Source organism: Monodelphis domestica, chromosome 2 (genome assembly GCF_027887165.1).
Source record: "Monodelphis domestica isolate mMonDom1 chromosome 2, mMonDom1.pri, whole genome shotgun sequence".
In the NCBI taxonomy this organism is placed as follows: domain Eukaryota; kingdom Metazoa; phylum Chordata; class Mammalia; order Didelphimorphia; family Didelphidae; genus Monodelphis; species Monodelphis domestica.
This window is the reverse complement of record NC_077228.1, coordinates 498,685,393-498,706,480: the sequence shown is the minus strand read 5'-3', so window position 1 is coordinate 498,706,480 and position 21,088 is coordinate 498,685,393.

The following is a 21,088-nucleotide window of genomic DNA, read 5'->3' as shown; positions in this document are numbered from 1 at the left end:
TTGATTACATTAAATTAAAAAGGTTTTGTACAAACAAAACCAATGCAACCAAAATTAGAAGGGAAACAACAAATTGGGGAAAAAATCTTCATAACAAAGACCTCTGGCAAAGGTCTAATTCCTCAAATTTATAAGGAGCTAAATCAATTGTACAAATAATCAAGCCATTCCTCAATTGATAAATGGGCAAGGGACATGAATAGGTAATTTTCAGGTAAAGAAATCAAAACTATAAATAAGCACATGAAAATGTTCTAAATCTCTCATATTTAGAGAAATGCAAATCAAAAAAATTATGAGGTACCACCTCACACCTAGCAGGTTGCTAATATAACAGCAAAGGGAAGTAATAAATGTTGGAGGGGATGTGGCAAAATTGGGACACTAATGCTTTGCTGGTGGAGTTATGAATTGATCCAACCATTCTAGAAGACAATTTGGAATTATGCCCAAAGTGCTTTAAAGACTTCATACCCTGTGAACCAGCCATACCACTGCTGTGTTTGTACCCCAAAGAGATAATAAGGGAAAAATGCATGTACAAAAATATTTATAGCCATGCTCTTTGTGGTGGCAAAAAATTGGAAAATGAGGAGATGCCCTCCAATTGGAGAATGGCTGAACAAATTGTGGTATCTGTTAGTGATGGAATACTATTGTGCTAAAAGAAATGATGAACTGGAGGAATTCCATGTGAACTGGAATGGCCTCTAGGAATTGATGCAGAGTGAGAGGAGCAGAATCAAGAGAACATTGTACACAGACTGATACACTGTGGAACAATCAAATGTAATGGATTTCTCTGTTAGTAGCAGTGCACTGATCCAGGACAATTCTGAGGGACTTAAGAGAAGGAACATTATCCACATCCAGAGAAAGAACTGTGGGAGTGGAAACACAGAAGAAAAACATTTGCTTGATCATATGGTTCAATGGGGATATGAGTGATCATTTAAATGATCACTCTATTGCAAATATCAATAATATGGACCTAGGTCTTGATCAATGATATATGTAAAACTCAGTGGAATTGTTCATTGCCTATGGGAGTGAGGAGGGAGAAGGGAAGGGAAAGAACATGAATCATGTAAACATGGAAAAATACTCTAAATTAATTAATTAAATAAATAAATTTTAAAAAGAAAATGTAATTGGGAAAAGTTTAACAAAATAAAAAGATGATATAACGTAAGAATAAAAATATTAAAAACCCTTACCTTCTATCTTAGAATTAATATTGAATAATTCTTGGGCAGAAAAATGGTAGGGCTTAAGTAGTTGGAGTTAAATGACTTGCCCAGGGTCACACAGCTAGGAAGTATCTGAGGCCCTTGTTTTGCTCTTAGATATATTATCCCTTAATGTCCCCATCAATCTTTGGTTTTTATAATATCTACATAATAACCCCTAAATACTGTGACATTCCTTTCCTCTAGTAATCTCATGAGATAGACTTTTAAGGGTCATGATTTCTCCAGTCACAAAAGGGACAAATTCAAAGTCATTTTTAGGTAGAATTTTTATATACAGTGTGCTGGATGTAGTTAAGTTCTTTTCACCAATCTCACTTTTAGCACCATCTATATACCAAGCAACTACAAGGAGATAAGGATACAACAACAAAAACAGAAATTGTCCCAACTTGCATACTAGTAAAGAGGAGAAGGAAATTTACAATAGTAAATTTTACAGTAACTTTATTCATCATCTCATCCAAAATATTCTTCTTACATGCTAGGAAACCTAGACCCTGAGAAATTAAGTGAATGACCTGGTCCTTGAGGCATAAATGACAGAGCAGAACTATAAGGACAGATCTTCTACCTTGAAATCCCATGTTTCTTCTGCCACATTGTGTTCTCTCCCATTCTATGAACATGAATTTCCTAACAATTTCCAGGTTATGACACAACCCTGACACAGCCATGACCCTTCTGCAACACAACAGAATACCTTGACATAAACATCTCTCTTCCTCTCCTCCCAGCATCCAGTCATACTCTAGGTCAATTATTTCTTCACCTATACTCCCGAAGTGATTTCTTCCTATTATATCTGTATTCTCTCTCTTTTATATTCACGGACTTACATACATTCCTATGTACCTAATGTAATTAAATCCAGAGCAGCCATTCTCTCTTCTCTATACATATGAGAATCGTCACCTCTACCAAAGAGGGGGGAAAACCAGGAAACCCAAGATATAATGCACTGTATCGATCCTGGAACACATCAACTTGTCTTATTCACCACCACCACCACCCTCCCGCTGAAAGGACTAATTTAGTTCCAAACCCTTCATTAGTTAGTTAGTTCTTTTTTTTTTTAATCAGATTTTATTTCTGAGAAAAACAAAAGCTCTGGCTGCCCATATATACATATGCTGAACTACTAATCCTCCACTGGATAGAGGTATTGCTATTTTTGGGTTGGGGAAGGGAGTGCATTTTAAGAAAACCAAAAATACAAACTGTCAAAATAGCAAAAAATCATGGAGAGTATTTCTCATTATAAAATGAATCTTCCCATTACAAATGAATTCACTGTCTAAATCCTTTAAAAAATTTTCCCTGAGCACCAAAAGTAGCAACCATTTAAAAATATTATAATTTGCACTAAATATTGTAGGGTATGGTGGGAAAAGCACTCAGTCTGATGTCAGAGAATATAAATTCAAATCCACACTTTGCTATTTGCTACCTGTTCCTGTTTACCTTGGGGAAATTAATTAAGTTCTGAAATGTTCAATTTTGTCACCTACAAAATGAAAGATTAGATTAAATATCTGAACATTTGTCTTATTATGAAAAATGAAATGTACCTGTTATTTTTGTTACATATCTCAGTAAATTCCTATCAACTTTGGTAATAATAATAATGATAGTAGTTTTAATGGGATAAATTAAGTAAAGTGCTTTGTAAAATTTAAAGCACCATCTGAATTCTAGGTTACTCTTCAGGATGGATAACACAGCAGTGCCATTGTTGATAATCAGAATGGGTCCATGCTTATCAACTCTTGGTCTCCACCCTACTAGTCAATTACTCTTTAATCACTCAGGACAAAGTCTATGACTTGGAACTATAAGACAGTTTGAAGAGCTTCTCCCCTCCACCTAACAGTATCCTAGAATAGGGGGAAGAATTCAATAGTCAGGCCAAGTTTAATATATTCCATGGACTTGTAGATTAGAGGCAAGAGAATGGTTCAAATGGTTTCTGTGGATCTCTGTGATATAACTCAGATATCTTCTTGAATGTGGCTCCCATGTTAAATCCTTTAAAGCACTTTAAAAATCCAAGAAGGCCACTGTGAGAAGAGATTATAACAGATATAATGTTAAAGGACATTGTGGATACAACATGTAACACATACTGATGTGTTATCCCAGCCAAAAAGGACCTCTTCATGCTCTGACCCTCCTGAATGTGTGTCTTTGTCTCTTATGGAAATTTTGTCATCTTTACTGAATATTTATCTTCCCCCTTACAACTTCATAAGCTCCTTGAGGACGAGACATTTTTATTCGCCTTTTGTATTCCCAGAAGCCCTGAACACAGAGACTTACACCTATGATTGTTCAATCAATATTTGTTGAGCAGTTAATAAAAGAATCAATTATTGGCAGTTACTTCTAACCAATGAGGTCGAAAAATTCAGAAGAAGGGAGTCTTTGACCTACAACACCCATTCATCAGTTTAAAGGCTATGAGAAGGGAAATGGGACTAGAAAGTAAGTTCTGAAGAGAAAGGCAGAGATAGGTACACTTTAGATGTGAACGACCCATGGAAATAGGTCCTGGAAAAACTATAAATCACATATGTGACTAGATGGCAGGAACCACTTGAAGAGTGTTAGAAATGGATAAAACTTCAGAGAATGAAGTCCTCTAACTTTTCCAGTGGATAGACTTCATGGGTACTCCCTAAACGTGAAAGGGGGAAGAAAAGGGTCCTAATTTGTAGATAATACATGTTTCTGAAAAGATGAAATGAAGTGGCTAGATTTCTAGAGGAGAAGCCGTAGAACTTCAATGACCTACTGTAATGGAAAGAGCAAAGAACATTGTGTCAGGAGACTTTGCTTCATATTTGAGCTCTTCAGTTTCTTACCTGTGTGACCTTGGACAAATGACTACATCTTTTTTGAGCTTTAAGGGACCAAAAATAGGGATGATGATGATGATAATTATGATAGCAAGCATTTTTTTTTAGTTTATCCTTACAAAAAAATCTGGGGAATAATTGCTGTTATCCCCATTTTGTAAATGAAGAAATTAAGGACAGTAGAATTTAAGTGACTTGATCAGGATCATGCAAGTAGAAGCATTTGAGGCAAGATTTGACTTTTTTTCTCACCCCAAGTCCCACACTATGTCCACTTTGCTTACTAGTTACCTTGTAGATAATTTTTTCAAAGCCTTCACAAATGAGATCAAATAAGACAATATTCATAAAGTATTTAGCATAGTGTCTGGAACCTAATAGACATTTCATTTATATTTGTTCCTTCCCCCTTCCCTTACAACTCAATAATTTCTTTATTGACTCATGTTCATTGATAGAACTGTGTAATGTCAGGAACTGTCTGATTCCTATGTGTTAAGAAGGCCACGCTCTCCTAGAGTGTTCAGTCTCATGCCAACAGTTCAATCTGGGAAGCCCTATGAAAAAGTGTCCTTGCCACTGGCTTGGCTTTCAATGTGGTTCTTCAGGGACATTTGTGTCTGTGTCTGTGAGCAGGGTAAGTATCCCTCTGAGAAGAGGTGGGGAGGAGGATTTGAATTAAGTACTGGAGAAAGAATGATTGTATAAATCATGGGAGAGAGGTTGGAAAGGGATAAAGTATGGGAGATCTGGAAAAATTGAAACAGGGCCCATTTGAGTCAGAATCATGGAAGCTTGAGAAAAATATAAGTTGTGCTTTGATTTTTGAGCCAGGACCTCCCATTTCTATCCCAGACTTTCTTCTCCTGAGCCATCCAACTGATCTCTATCAATGTGTTTTTGATTTTGTTGTGTAAGATTAAAATTAATATCCAATAACTCCAAGCATTATATTTTATAAGATTTATTAATAATCACTTGAAGGAGAAAAAGTATAAGAACAAAAGTAAAAATCTGAATAAAAATACGTGAGAAAAATTCTCCTGCTTCTCACCCCACCTCCATGGCCAAGTTTCTGGGAGAAGAGAGCAAGGACAGAGCTACACAAAACATACATGCTCCCTAGCTTAGCATGTAATGTAGGATGGAACATGGTAATATGGGAAAGAGAATTCCTGGGGAGCAAATTTCTAATTATACAGTTGGAAATGTGCATTGACTCTAAGTGAAGATCTCTTAATCAGGTTTCTGTGCATCTGAAAAGTCTATTATGTTTCAGATTTACTGAACTCGTGCAGAGATATCCTGCCAGCTAAACCAGCAGCAGTACCAGCCTCCATCTAAATGCCAGATTCCCAAGTGCCTTCCTCATGCTCCATCCTCTCCTCCTATTTCTTCCTTCAATGGGTCCAGCTTTAGGGGCAGCAGTAGCTCTGGCTCCAGGGGTGGTTCCTGCCTCTTTCCAACCATTACAGGATGCCCCAGAGACATAGGCACCAGAGGTCTGATTGGTGTGACAGTGGCAGTGGGCACAGCCAGCAGTCTGAGGACTGTCATGAGAGCTCTGGAGCTGCTGCTGACTTAGAGTCCTAGGAAAAGAGTAGACCTGGAGGGGGCAAGAGAGACAGCTCTCCCTTCTTTCCTCTTCCTTCCTTTTGCTCTTTAATTTTCCCTCGGAGTCTGAGGTAAATGGATCTCTCAAAGGGCCCAAGTTTGGGAGGATTATTTCTTCTTTCTCAAAACACTACATCTCAAACTTGAACCGAAACATCTCTGCCTCATTTATCTCATGCAACAATAAAACTATCTAGTCACAGTTGCCTCCTATTCTTTTCATCCCTTTTAAAAGCCAAAGTTTCCCTTCTTGTAATACGCAACTATACCTAATGAGTTTAAGATGCCTCCGGTAATTGAATTCTAGTTGTCTCAAAGACAGGAAGATAGAAGACTTGAGGTTAGCAGAGAGATTGGGGCTGGAGACATAGATCTGAAAAAATCAGTAGAGAGAATATAAATAAATCCATAGGAATTGAGGAGATCACCAAATGAATTTGTATAGAGAGGAGAAGAGAGTCCAGGACAGAACCTGAAGGGACACCTAAGGTTAGACAGTGTGACCTGTATGAGTATCCATTAATGAAGGCTGAGGAGTGATACCATGGTATGAGTATGGTGTCCCAACCAAGAGAGAATAGGGCAACAAGATGGAGAAGGTAATCAATAGGATCAAAGGCTCCAAGGTAGTCTGGGTGAATGAGGATAGAGAAAAGGCCATTGGATGTGGCAACTAAAAGGCTATTGGGACCTTTGATACCACCAAAAGCCAAATTGTATGGGGTTAAAAAGAGAGTGAGAAAATATAAAGTGGAAACATTTTACTGTAGACAACATTTTCAAGGAGTCTAGCCACAAAGGTCAGAAGAGATATAAAGTAGAGATGGAAAGATTAATTGAAAGTTTTTCAGGATTTGAGAGACATAGGCACGTTTGCAAACAACAGGTAATGATCCAGTAGAGAGGGAGAGGTTGAAAATAAGTGATAGAGTGGGGATGACAGAGAGGCAATTTTTTGGAGGAGAGAGAATGAAATGGGATCCATCATAGAGGTAGAAAGGTTAGTTTCTTTCTTCTGCTAAGGAATGTCCACTTCATCATGTGAAATAGAAGTGACGGAAAAGATACGGGCAGGTGGCATCTGAGTGATAATGAGATATGAAGGAGAAAACAAAAGGAAGTTCACAGTGAGTGGCCTCAATTTTCTTTCCTCTAAAATATAAGGTTTCTCAGCTGAGAAGGTAGGGGGAGGGAAACCACGGTAGGTTTGGAAAAGAATGAAAAGTTTTAGAAGATCCACTGTAGAAAGTGGGAGAGTGAACTGATAAGGATGGCATAGAAGGGTTGTCTAATAGCAGTCAGGGCCATGTTGAGGTTTTGTGTGTCCCCAAAAATAGGAAAGCATGGAACTTTCTATAGACTTCATCTAGATTCTCCCCCAAACACATCTCAGGATGAGTTTCTGAACTCCAAAGATCTTTCTAGTAGAGTTACCTGGGGAATTATCAAGAATTATATGACATGGATTTTCTAGACTGTAAAAACTCTAGAAAACTCTCTCATGCTAGGAACCAGATTTTGACCTATAGAACAAAATTATGGAATTTCAGACCTGAAATGGACTTCATAGAGCATCTAGTCCAATCCATGATTGGATTTCAAGTCTCAACTGAAATCTCATTGTCTCTAAAATGCCTTTTCTGTTCCCCCATAATTCTACTTTCTTTCCCCCGAGACTGTTTCCCATTTCCACTGGATACTTATGCATTCATAGGAATTTTCATATTGTCTCCTCCATTAGATTGTGAATCCTTTGAGGTCAGGTACTGCTTTTGCCTTTCTTTGTATCTCCACTTTTTATCATGGTGCCTAGTTGGTGCTTAATAAATGCTTGTTGATTTGATTCCAAAGTATATCTAGGTTACAGTCATTGAGAATTTTCCTGTGAAAGGAAACCCATTTCTTCCCAAGACTTCCTATTCTTCTTTAAGATAATTCCACACTTTAAGAATTTATATATTTATTTTTTGACATCAAGCCTAAATTTAGTTCTTTGCAAAGTCCACCCATTGCTCCTAACTCTGCCTACTAGAAACAAGTAGAAAACATAATTTCTTCTTCTTCTTCTTCTTCTTCTTCTTCTTCTTCTTCTTCTTCTTCTTCTTCTTCTTCTTCTTCTTCTTCTTCTTCTTCTTCTTCTTCTTCTTCTTCTTCTTCTTCTTCTTCTTCTTCTTCTTCTTCTTCTTCTTCTTCTTCTTCTTCTTCTTCTTCTTCTTCTTCTTCTTCTTCTTCTTCTTCTTCTTCTTCTTCTTCTTCTTCTTCTACTTCTGCTTCTTCTTCTTCTTCTTCTTCTTCTTCTTCTTCTTCTTCTTCTTCTTCTTCTTCTTCTTCTTCTTCTTCTACTTCTGCTTCTGCTTCTTCTTCTTCTTCTTCTTCTTCTTCTTCTTCTTCTTCTTCTTCTTCTTCTTCTTCTTCTTCTGCTTCTGCTTCTGCTTCTGCTTCTTCTTCTGCTTCTGCTTCTTCTTCTTCTTCTTCTTCTGCTTCTGCTTCTGCTTCTGCTTCTTCTTCTTCTTCTTTTCTTCTTCTGCTTCTTCTGCTTCTGCTTCTTCTGCTGCTTCTGCTTCTTCTTCTTCTTCTTCTTCTTCTTCTTCTTCTTCTTCTTCTTCTTCTTCTTCTTCTTCTTCTTCTTCTTCTTCTTCTTCTTCTTCTTCTTCTTCTTAAGACAGTCTTACTTTTAGGCTCCTGTTGAATCTTTAAGTACCTTCAATTACTTTTGGTCAATTCCCAATTTTCTTCTTCAGATTACAAAAAATCTCCAACTCCTTCAATTCACCTTTGTATGGCAGTCTCTCAGCCCTATAGCATCCTTGATGTTGTTGCCCTTCTCAAGTAGTTTTCCATTGAAGAAATAATCTTTGTAAAAGGACCTTGAATATTCCATGAAAGCCCCAGGAAGGTATCTGAGACAGAAACTTCAGGAAGAGAAGAAACAAGAAGAACCAACTTAGATACTGGAAATCATGGGAAGGGAGATTAAGGAAAAATTTACAGTAGTTCTAACAAGTGCTCTTTTAACTATCTCCTCACTTCTCTTGGGTATCAAGCTCTCTGTTAAACATTTTAAGATGTCTTTGCCATCCAGGGTTTGCTACAGAAATTGTCAGGGAAAGATTTCTTGCCAGAGAAAAACAGAAAAATAAATGAATGCCCGAATTCTGCCTTCACTATAGACTTGAAAACCTGGGTTCAAATCCTGACCAAGAAAAATACTGGTTGTGTGACCTTAGACAACTTATTTAACATATCTCACTTTCATGTGCTCATTCTTAAAATGGGATAGCAGTAGCATCTATCTCCAGGGTAGTCATGAGGATAAAATAAGATCATATATGTAAAGTATTCTTTAAGTCCTAAAGTGCTCCACAAATGTTAGCAATTATAATAATTATTTCCATTGTCAGTTATCATTGTTCAAATCAATCCCAAAGAGCTGTTTCCTTTGATCTTCTTCTTTCTCTTAATATTGTAAAATTATTTAATGAGTTTTTAGCTATTCCATTCAGACTTGGCTCATTGTGAGCAATAGTATTCTTGACTCTACTGTTCAAGACTCTGTTCTACAAGGTCTTCAAGAAGCTATCATCACTTCTGTTCAGTCAATTTAATTTTTCAATGACTATTTAATTGTTGGGAAATCCTTCCTGATATTAAGATTAAAGGTGACTGCTTGTGACCTCCCACCACGGTCCTAGCTGTATCTTCTTCGGTCCACCAGCACAAGTCTGACAGATTACATGAGTCTTTTAAAGTCTGAAGACGGTGCTCAGGACCCCTCTCAGTTTTCCCTTTGAACCAATCATCTTTCAACATATTCCACCAACAGAGTGGTATCTGGGTTGGACATCACACTGCTGGTGTGGATTGATCAGGACAGGGGAAAGTGAAAGTGTCACCTCTGTGCCTCCAGAAACAATTCCTCAATTTGGGAAGCCCCAAATCAAACTACCTCTTTTGGTCAGCATATCATGGCGCTATCTCATATTGAGCTTGGAGTCAACTAACAACTACATTATACGTAAACTACTTTCTAGTCACTCCCTCCCCCCCCAACATGTGCTCTTGCCTTTACATTTAAAACTCAGTGAGAGATGTTATGTAGGCTTGTCATTGGCCAAAGGAGAACCATTAATTATAAAGGAAGAAGAGCAAAGAGCATGAGTTATCTGTGATGAAAGAGACCTTTATTTTTGCATGAGACAAATGAGGCAGACAAGGTTGGGTTCAGGTCTGATATTTGGAGAATTTGAGGTTAAATAAAATGATAGTTCTGGGCTCTTCTGCTTTCCAAAGGACATTTCAGCAACTTGGCCTCCTAAGGTGAGGCAAGAGAAAGGGCGAATACTGGAAGGAGCAAAGGGAAAGGAGGAGCAGGGTCAGTGGCTTCTTTGGATGCTTCCATGTCTGCTCCTCTTAGCCAAGGACACCTGGTCAGCAGCATCCTCCAGAGTTTCCACAGGAATCCCCAGACTGCTGGCTGTGCCCACTGCCACTGCCACAACAGTCAGAGTGCTGGCGATTTCTCCTATGGGACCTCCTGTGATGGTGGGAAAAGAGGCAGCAGCCACCCTCAGAGCCAGAACCGCAGCCAGCCCCAGAGCCAGAGCTGTGGCATCCCACAGAGCTGGATGCACCACAGGAAGAGACTGGAGGAGTGCATGGAGCCTGGGGAGACTTGGGGGGGCACTTGGGAGTCTGGCATTTGGGAGGGGGTTGGCACTGCTGCTGGTTTTGCTGGCAGGACATCTCTGTAGGAGGTCAGTTAACCTGAAAGGCAATAATGGAGTGTTTCAGATCCTTAAAACCTGGAGAACCTGGTTCATTTTTCCATTTGGAATCAGTTCACACTGTGAAGATGCAGTGTGTCTATAAGACAGTAGTATTCCATAGTAACAGGCAACTAGGTGGCACAGTGGATTGAATTCTAGACCTGGATTCAGCATCATTTAACCCTCTGCCTCAGTTTCCTCATATAAAAAGGAGCTGGAGAAGGAAATTGCAAACAGGTCCATCTTTGCCCAGAAAATCCCAAATAGGGTTGCAGAGAGGTTGGACACAATGAATTGACTAAACCATGAGGACAATCTAGTAGCAAAAGATTTAAAATGATTTTAGGTGAAAATTTGGGGAGCAAAGAATGAACATCTAGCACTCACACTGAGTATACAGAACATTGTGTGATTTTGTCTATGTGATCTGAGGGCAGCATGTTCTGGCTAGAGAGTCAACCTCAAGGCCAGGAAGATCTAGTTTCAAGTCATGCCTCTGACACAGTGGCCTTAGACACTTCCTAGGTGTGTGACCTTTTGGCAAGTCACTTAACCCAGGAAAGCCATAACCTCTCAGTGTTCTAAAGTTTAAGTGACTTTCCCAGGGTCACACAACTAGTAGGCATGTAGAACAAACAGGATTTGGCCTCAAGTCTTCTTGACTCCAGTTCCAACTCTTTATCCAATGTGCCCAAAATCCAAAATACAAGTTTCTATTTTTTTAGTAGATGCTGTATTTAAAAAAAAAAAAAAACTATTAACCCCTTAACTTCTCTCTTACTATAAATTCTGAGACAAAAGAGCAGCAAGGGCTATGCAAAGAGCTAAGTGACTTGGCCAGGGTCACACAGCAAGAACATCCTTGAGGCCAAATTTGAACCCAGGTTCTCCCACAGGACAGGCCTACCTCTCTACCCACTGTGTTACCTAGTTGCCCTAGCTCCTGTACTTCTCATTCACTTCCTCCTTATTTTCTTCTAATGAGCCCTCTCTCATTTTTTCAATGAATCCATTAACATTTATTAATGTCCCCATGTGCCAAGCACTGTGCTAAGTGCCTTCTTTTCTTTTTTGTCTCTTTCCCACTCTTCTCTCCCCCTGCATTGTACTCTCCTTCCCTCTCCCCAACACTTCTCCAGTCCTCTCCCTGGGCTCTCAGGCAGATACTTACCTTGATCAGAAACAGAAACAGGAGCTCTCTGCTGGAGAACCAAAGTGGATAAAGAGCCAGGGGCAGGGAAACTTTTTATAGAGCATCCCAGGCTGAACTGTTGGCATGAAACTCAGCTTTCTTGAAGGAAGTGTGCCTTTCCCAACTCATGGCATGTGTCACACAATTCCTGACATTCTCACAGCCTCTCACACATTGATGTGTCAATACCTGGATCACCGGGTTGGAAAGGACCTTAGAAATAATTTGCTCCAGTCTCTCATTATACAGATGGAAAAACTGAAGCCAAGAAGAAGTTAGATGGCTTGTCCATGGTCACACAAGTTGTATATGGAAGAGTCAGGATTAGAACCCAAGTCTTCCAATGCCAAATTAAGTGATCATTTTATTACATCAATCTGTGGCATTTTAAACATATCTCTTCCCCTCAGAAGGAGGTGTATAGATGTTATTTTAAAAAAGCTGTGTCCTTTCAGAGAATCAGTGGTCCTCTCTTCACAGGGAAGTTTAGGACATCTCCATAAAGTCAAATAAGGTATCCAATGCTCTACTTTCCTTTCCAAATCTCTCTGTCTCTGAACAATGTATGATCTTCTGTTTTAAGAGTGATTGGTTTTTCTTTCATTCATTCATTTACGTATTCAATATTACTCTCCCCACTAAAAAAATATTGATTGAGCAAATACTATGTACAAAATTCTGAGCCTCAGGGCTTTGGAGAATACAAAAGGTAACTAAGCAGTCCCAAACTCTTAGGGAACCTATAATATTATAAATGACTGACAAATACACAAACAAATCCTGTGTCATATAGAGATAGAAACTGGACCTGTGAGTTCACTGGCCTTTGGAACTCCTTAGAGCGTGTCATGTGTCATGGACCCTGTTGGCAAACTGGTGCAATCTGTAAACCCCATAGGACAATTTGGTGGCAAAGTAGGCAGAGTACCAGGCTGGAAGTCAGGAAGAATCATGTTCCTAAGTTGAAATTCAGCCTCAGACATTTACTAGCTGTAATGATGGGGAGTAGGACAAAAGAACCATTGAGGGAAATGGAAGTTGGGAGCTCTACAGTGTATGAAGCAGGAACAGCAGTTGGGAACTGAACAAGGACTTCTGGGAAATTCTCTTGAGAAGGGGGGCTTGGGTGCTGAGATACAGAAGGGAGTGGAAGGGGGAGCTATTTCTCTGGGCTATTGCAAGATACTTGTGGAGATTTCTATCACTGAAAGAAATCCTAACATCAAAGGTTCCATGGTCACACAAGTTGTATATGGAAGAGTCAGGATTAGAACCCAAGTCTTCCATGACCAAAGTAAGTGATCATTTTATTACATCAATCTATGGCATTTTAAACATATCTCTTCCCCTCAGAAGGAGGTGTAAAGATGTTTGAAGCATCACTGGTTCCTGTCAAGAATCCTAAATTTCTCCAAAGACTATCATTCCATGGACTATTGAGATACTGGACTCAAATTGGTGAGCAGTGCTCTCCCCTTTTCTACCTCTCCCCTGCCTACAAGAAAACCTTTTACTTCAGTAATTAGTTGTTTAGAAAGAGATATAGGGTGACCCCTCTAAGCCCTCTAACCTCTACCCTTTGCCCCAATCAACAATTAAATCAAATAAGCAGCCAGATAGTGAATTCAATCTTGTTTATTTACATCTAGAGAGTAAGCCCATTGGCAGACTCCATCTTGTTTTCTATTCTTTCTTTCTTTCTTTCTTTCTTTCTTTCTTTCTTTCTTTCTTTCTTTCTTTCTTTCTTTCTTTCTTTCTTTCTTTCTTTCTTTCTTTCTTTCTTTCTTTCTTTCTTTCTTTCTTTCTTTCTTTCTTTCTTTCTTTCTTTCTTTCTTTCTTTCTTTCTTTCTTTCTTTCTTTCTTTCTTTCTTTCTTTCTTTCTTTCTTTCTTTCTTTCTTTCTTTCTTTCTTTCTTTCTTTCTTTCCCCTTACCTTCAGTCTTAAAGTCACTACTGTGTATTGACTCCAAGGCAGAAGAGTGGTAAGGGCTAGGCAGTGGGGGTTAAGTGACTTGCCCAGAGTCACACAGCTGGGAAGTGTCTGAGGCCAGATTTGAACCTAGGACCTCCCGTCTCTAGGTCTCACTCTCAATGAACTGAGCCACCCAGGTGCCCCCTTGTTGCCAGTTTTCAAGACGACATGAGGGGGATGCTTGTGAGTGCCTCAAAGCAGTGCATATATGGATTGAGGTCCCTCATACCTCTCCTTGTAGAGAAGACATCCAGGCTGCCCTTGAGTGCCTGCACGGCCCCCAAGGGGTAAGTCTTCACTGAGGGGAGATCTTCATTTTGTCTCCCTCAAGTAATCCTGGGATTCTGGGAGGGGGTAGTAAGGAAGTCATTTCATCAACCCTTTCTTCACTGCCTTCAACCCTTATTTCTCCAGCTAAGGAGTGTGAGTCCCTCCAAATGACATAGCTGTGTGACCCTTGTCAAGTCACTTAACCCCATTTGCCTCAATTTAATCATCTGTAAAATGAGCTGGAGAAGAAAATGGAAAACCTTTCCTGAATCTTTGCCAAGAATTCCTGAAACAGGGTCACAAAGAGTCAGATGCAAGTGAAGCAACTGAACAACAAAAATAAAAATGAACCTCTTAGAAGTCTTCTTTTTTAAATGTCTAAATTTCATAAGATTATACTAAAATTTAATGATATTGAAATATAATTATCAAAATATTTTTTAGAAAATCAAGTTCAATTAACCATAACATTTTTAAAGCTATGTTACTACTATATTCTGAGCATTGCATTAAGCTCAGGATGTGATCCATTATATCAGTACTGAACCTCTCCCCTTGATGATGAATCTCCTTTTACCAATGAAGGCCAGAAGCTTCAGTATAATTTCAAGTCTTAGACAGTTGAATGACTAAGAGACTGGCTCAGTGTCACACAGCAAATATGTGTCAGGGGCCAGTCTTGAAAATTGGCCTTCCTTGTTCTGAGCCCATCTCTCTATCCTCTACCACACACAGCTTCTTTATTCTGTATAAGGTGAGAAACTGCTTTAATAAAGGTACAGACAACATACCTTAGAACAGGAGTCATTCACTTTTTGTGTGCTGTGAATTCTTTGATGGGCCCCATGATAGTCTTCTTGTATGGTCCATAAAGAAGCCATGGGTCCTCCTTTTATGATAATATTTTTAAAGCATAAAGTATACAACATTACCAATAAAACAAATATTGGAATATAGATGCTTAATGACTGACTACCTGACATGCAGTTATTACATTTTAAAAAATAGTTCATGAAAACCAGATGACTTCTTTAAGATCTGGAAAGATCAGGAGAACATTATACACAGTAACTGAAACATTGTGGGACTATCAAATGTAATAGACTTTGCTAGTAACAGCAATACCAGGATGGAGGACTAATCCTGAGGGATTTGTGAGAAAGAACACTATCCACATGTAGAGAAAGAACTGTGGGGGTAGGAATGCAGGTGAAAACATATGATTTAGCTCTTGTTTATTTGAGTATATGATTTGGTTTTTAAAGATTGCTCTATTAAAAAATGAATAATATGGAAATAGGTTTTGTGTGATAATACATGTATAATCCGGTGGAAATGCTTCTCAGCTCTGGGAGGAGGGGGAAGAAAAGGGGAAGGAGACAACATGAATCATGTAACCATGGAAAAAATTTTAATAAATAGTTCATAGATTCCATGATAGGAAGTTAATGCAGAGTCGGATCCTATTTAGTGAAAATAACCAGGCATATCTGCATGAATGAGGAGGCCCTTAATGGCTGAGAAAGGGTTTTACTCTGGTCTTAAATATATTGTCCTTTATTTTCCCCATCAATTCCTGATCTACATCATTCTAAATACTATGGCTTCACCTTCCTGCTGTAATCTGATGAGATGGTTTTCTAAGTTTATGAACCCTCCAGTCACCGTAAAAGACAAGGTCAAAGTCATTCTCTAGGTAGAAATTTTTAGATAGTGTGATGAATTCAGTTAAATTATGTTTATCCTTATGTTTATCACCTGTTGTGTATGAAGCTATACAAGGTGCTGAGGGTATGACAACAAAAATGCAAATTGTCCCAGTCTTTGTTTCTAGCATATTGGTTGAAGAAGAAGGTAAAACCAAGGATACAATAGTAACTTTCATAGCAACTTTATTCACTTCTCTTATATGTTAGGAAACCAAGACCCTGAGAAATTAAATGGCTGATCTTGTCTTTAAGGCATAAATGACAGAGCAGAGCGTTGAGGACAGATCTTCTACCTCTAAATTCCATGCTTCTTCTGCCACATTGTGTCATCTCCCATTCTGTAGACAAGAGTTTCCTAACAACATCCAGGTTATGACATAGCTCTGACACAGCCATCACCCTTCTAGGGCTCAATAGAACACCTTAGGATAGATATTTCTCTTCCTCCCCTCCCAGCATGCAGTCACACTCCCAGATTATGACTAGTCCACATAGACTCCCAAGTCAATTTCTTCCTATTACATCTATCTCCTCTCTCTTTCACACCCACAGATCTATATACATTCCTAAATACCCAACATAATGATACCCAGAGCAGTCATATTCTCTTCTCTACATACTAAGAGAAGTGTCACCTCTTTCAAAGAGGTGGGAAAAAACCAGGAAATCCAAGATGTAATGCATTGTATCACTTCTGGAACACACCAACATGACTCCTCCTCCCATATCAAAAAAGGACCAGTCTACCTCCAAACCCTGCATTCGATTTTTCCTTTTTTGTTTTCATCAAATAATGTTTCTAAGAAAAACAAAAGAGCTGACTGCACAACTGTACTCTACTCAGTAGGCATCTCTCTCTCTCTCTCTCTCTCTCTCTCTCTCTCTCTCTCTCTCTCTCTCTCTCTTTCTCTCTCTCTCGGTGGAGTTTGCTTCATTGACTCCCCCTTTCATGAAAGATTTCTCCTTAGTATACAATGTGGTTTTATAATAGCATATTACTCCAAGTAGAACTTCTTTCATAATCAGTCAATTCTCTCAAAATCTGCCAATATTTTATTGTAATATTCTTCAATTTTGTACTGTCCAAAGGAATAGGAATGACCAAGGAGAGGGAGAGAGATAAGAAAAAAGTCAGACAAATAACAATCAGAAAATACACAATTATCAATTATATGAGCATAGTTTATGGTGACCCAACACAATTAGATTGGTCACATTAAGATCAGTTTTTACAGATCACTATAACAGATATAAGAACAATGAAAGAGTTTAAAATATTTCAATTACAAAAATGTGACAGAGACATGATGAGAGCACATGCTGTTGAAAAAATGGCACCAATAGACTTGTTCAGTTCAGGGTTGCCACAAACCTTATTCTTTTAAGTGTAATATTTGTGAAGCACAATAAAGTAAAGTACAATAAAATGAGATGGGTCTGTATAAATGGATCTTTCCTTTTAAAGATGAATGTCTACAGCCAGATTCTTTAAATAATTTTCCTTGAACACCAAAACTGTCATCCATTTAACAATGCTATAATTTATACTCAATTTTGTAGGGAACAATGGGAAAGGCCCAGATTCCATTACTATTGGTTCAGACCCTAGCTTTGCTATTTGCTACCTGGGTCACCTTGGGGAAATTACTTAATCTCTCAAAGGTTCAATTTCCTCCCCTGTAAAATGAGGAGATTTGTTTATAGGGCATCTGAATTTCTATCTTTGGATCTGGTTATGCAAAAGGAGATATACCTATTATTCTCTTTTTACAGAACTCAGTAAATTCCTATTGACTTTGGCAATGATGATAGTGATGGTAGTTTTGGTGATTCTAAAGATAATGGTGACCAAATGGGGTAAATTATGTAAAGATGAAAGAACTAACTGAATGCCAGTTTACTATAAATATCTTCCCATGATGACTAAGAAAGCAATGACATTGATGACAGTCCAAAAGGATCCAGTATTACTTGTCACATGGTCCCCACCCCACTAGTTAATTATTCTTTTAGCCACTCAATCCAAGGTCGAGAATTGGAACCTTTATTTTTGTTGTTCAGTCATTTCATTTGTGTCTGACTATGATCTCTTTTGGGGTTTTCTTGGCAAAGGAATTGAAATGTTTTGCCACTTCTTTTTCAGCTTATCTTAATTAAATATGTGGAAATGGAGGCAAAAAGGGTTAAGTGATCTACTCTGGTTCATACAGCAAGTACATGTTTGAAGTCAGATATGAACTCAGGTCTTCCTGACTCCATGACTGGTGGGTGCTTTATATAGGTGCCACCACACCTTAGGGAAGTTTTAAGAACTCTTCCCTTCCACCAAATCTGATAGATTAAAATGGAGGTGGAGGACTTCACTGTTTAAGTCAAATTCACCATATTATGTGAGTTTAGAAATTGGACCTGTTTCGATTGTTTCCCTGGATTCATGATATGACTTTAAGTGTTTTCTTGAAAATAACTCCCATGGTGACTCCTCTGGTGATTCAAAGCACTTAGGAAATCTCAGAGGGTCACAGTGAGAAGAGATTATAATAGTTGTAAGAGGGCATTGTGTACACAACATAGAAGATACACTGATGAGGACAACTCATCCTTTATGACACTTCTCAAATAGTTTCTCATTCATGAAGATGCTTCTAGTTACCCAGCTAGAAAAGATCTCTCCCTGCTCTGATGTCCTGAATATGTTGTCTGTATGTCTCTTACAGATATTTTCTCATCTTTCCTGTGTTTTCATTTATCCTAGTAAAAACTAAGGAGCTCCTAGGGGATATGGGTCATTTTTATTCATCTTTTGTATTCCCAGAATCCCTGAACACAGAGGTTTCCACCTATAGTATGCTCAAGTGATATCTGTTGAGTGTTTAGCAAAAGAATCAAGAAATGGTCAGTAACTAAAGTAGTCCAAAAAGGGGAGGATAGAAAAATTGAAATAGATAAAACAGATAAAAAACCCTGACAGCATTTTTTAGGGAACAGATCTGGCTTCCCTCCCCCAGGAAGTCAAGCTATTTATGCAAACAGCAGACCAGTCTCTACTTAGCTTGGGGATGAGAATTAGAAAGGGGCAGGAGACAAAAGGAATTTCAGGAGGTCAGGATGGAAGTAAGATAAAATATGGCTGACTAGGGCTAAGTGACTAAATGGATGTGAAAATAAACCGCCCCTAAATAACAGCCCCCACATAAATCTGAGGATTTCCTCCTCATCTTTGACTCCACATTCCTGTTTTGGTGATAAGGTTTGTTTGATTAAGAACCTATATGTAAAAAGAAATAACTCTGTAACTTGTAACCTTATATAAACTGTTTCCTAATGTTAACCCAATACAGCCGCCACTAGGGAAGCCTGTCCCAGCTGGTAGATTCTTTATTTGTTCTTTTATTAATAAATTATTAATAAATTGCGGTTCCAATAATTGAAATTCTGGGTGTTTGAACTCACTTTGTGAAGTGCACCCCTTCAGTTGGAGACCCCCAGGAGGCAAGGACTTCAGAGAGGGCTATTGTAAGAGTGTGTGTGTGTGTGTGTGTGTGTGCTTGCATGGGGGAGAGTTCTCTAGGCCTGCAGCATACAGTTAAAAGGCTGGGGTTGTGACCCAAATGATATATGGACAGCTTTTGCTAAGCTGGAGTCTGTTTAGGAGACTCAAACCTTTATCCCCTTCATGGGCGTTTCTGAGTGCGGAACTTGGAGAGTATGCAATTCCCAACTCCAGAGATGGATTGGGTTAAAATCCAAGGAAGTAAATAGTGTCCTCTCTAGCGGCCACACCTGGTTCTGGTATTTGAGATTTTGAACAAAATTTAGGCTGATTTTGTAACCATCTCTTCTGCTCTGTTCTGTTCTGGTAAGTTAGCTCTGGTTCTCTAGAGTCCGGTTCTATTTTACCCCAGAGGGCCTGTTTTACTTTAGGAGTCTGCTTGCTTGCAGGTTCTGTCTTGAAGTTCTGTTTGGGCCCTAATGTCCTGTTTTGGCCTGGAGTTCTGTTCTGTTCTGTAAATCCAGATTCAGTAGAGGCTGTTGGGTTATTGGATGCAGCTTTAATCCCACAGTCAGGTCACTAAAGAGACGTCTTTCATTGACTTTTGGGGGAACCTTCAGGTTCAAAGGTGTATGAATGTGTGAGAGAGTGTGTCTTATAGGTTTCTGTTGAGTCTTTGTTGTTTTTGTGTGGCTAGATTAAACAAAGGAAGAGGCAAAAAGAGTTTAAGATGCAGTTTCACAAAGGGGAATTTCTTTTGTGGTGGCAATGGCTGTTCCCCACTCCTTCCACCTATATCCCAACCAGGCAGGCTAGGAAGTAGAGTCTGTGCCTGCTCCAGCAGCAAGCTTCCAAGCAGGAGAAAGAATCTGAATAGGAGGGGATTTAAAAGTTCCTTCCTTGAGAAACCCAATCAGCTTCATGAACAGCTCATCTCCAACCCCCATTGGGAGCAGATAGTAGTTTTGTCCAGATACTACAAGAGCATTTTGTTAGAAATCACAGTAAAAAAGAGACAGTTTAGATAGATCTATATGTAGGATGCAGAGAAAATTAGGGAATCAGAAAGTCAGCTCAGCCAATAAGATGACTAATCTCAGTAGCTTAGTTCAGCACAGCTTCCTCAGTTAAAGGGGCAGTATGCTGAAACTGTTTTAATGAATTTTCTCCTTGAAAATATTTCTTCTTAAGAATGGATCCTAAAACACTGATTTTTTTTTTCCTTTCAGAGCATGCTTGTCTCAACGTTGTATGTTTCAACATTGTATGTTTCTGTTTATCATTGTCTTTGTCACAGTCTCGTCTCTATGTAAAAATGGGGGAGTTGCAAGATTACACTTCCCACAGTGAAAAATCCTCAACAGAGGACAAAAGCAATTGTTTAATGATTTTTTCCTCTTTCTTCCTTTGGGTGGGCCCCCAAAGGAGCGAAAAAGAGAAACATTCAGAGCAGAAAAGGGAGATTTTTACTCCACAGTTAGAGACACTTTTCACTTAAGAATGATTCTAAGGGTTGATGCATGCAATTTAGGAGGACTGCTAATGATTTTGATATGTTACAAATGTAATTTCATGTATTATGATAAATGTTTGTCAGTTAAATGTGAAATGTTAGCCAAATCTTATTGAGCACAAAAACTCATGGTTAGAGGTTTGTTTTTAGATCTTGCAATGCAGAATGGTTTCAGTGAATTTGAGAATTGTCTAAATGTGATTAATAGCCAGCCTGACAAAGAGAGGGAGTGTTTTATTCTATAAGGACAGAAATTGTACTGGCTACTTTATAGATGGAAAAGTCATCCAGAAAAAGTTCTTATGTTGTTGAGAAGAACTTATTCTAGAATTTAAACTTGGGATTTTTCAAATCAGATGTTATTTTAATGTATGTGCTGTCAGAACTAGCAACAAGAAATCATATGACACACAAGAAGTTTTTAAAGTAGGTAATCTGTGTATGGAATTTAA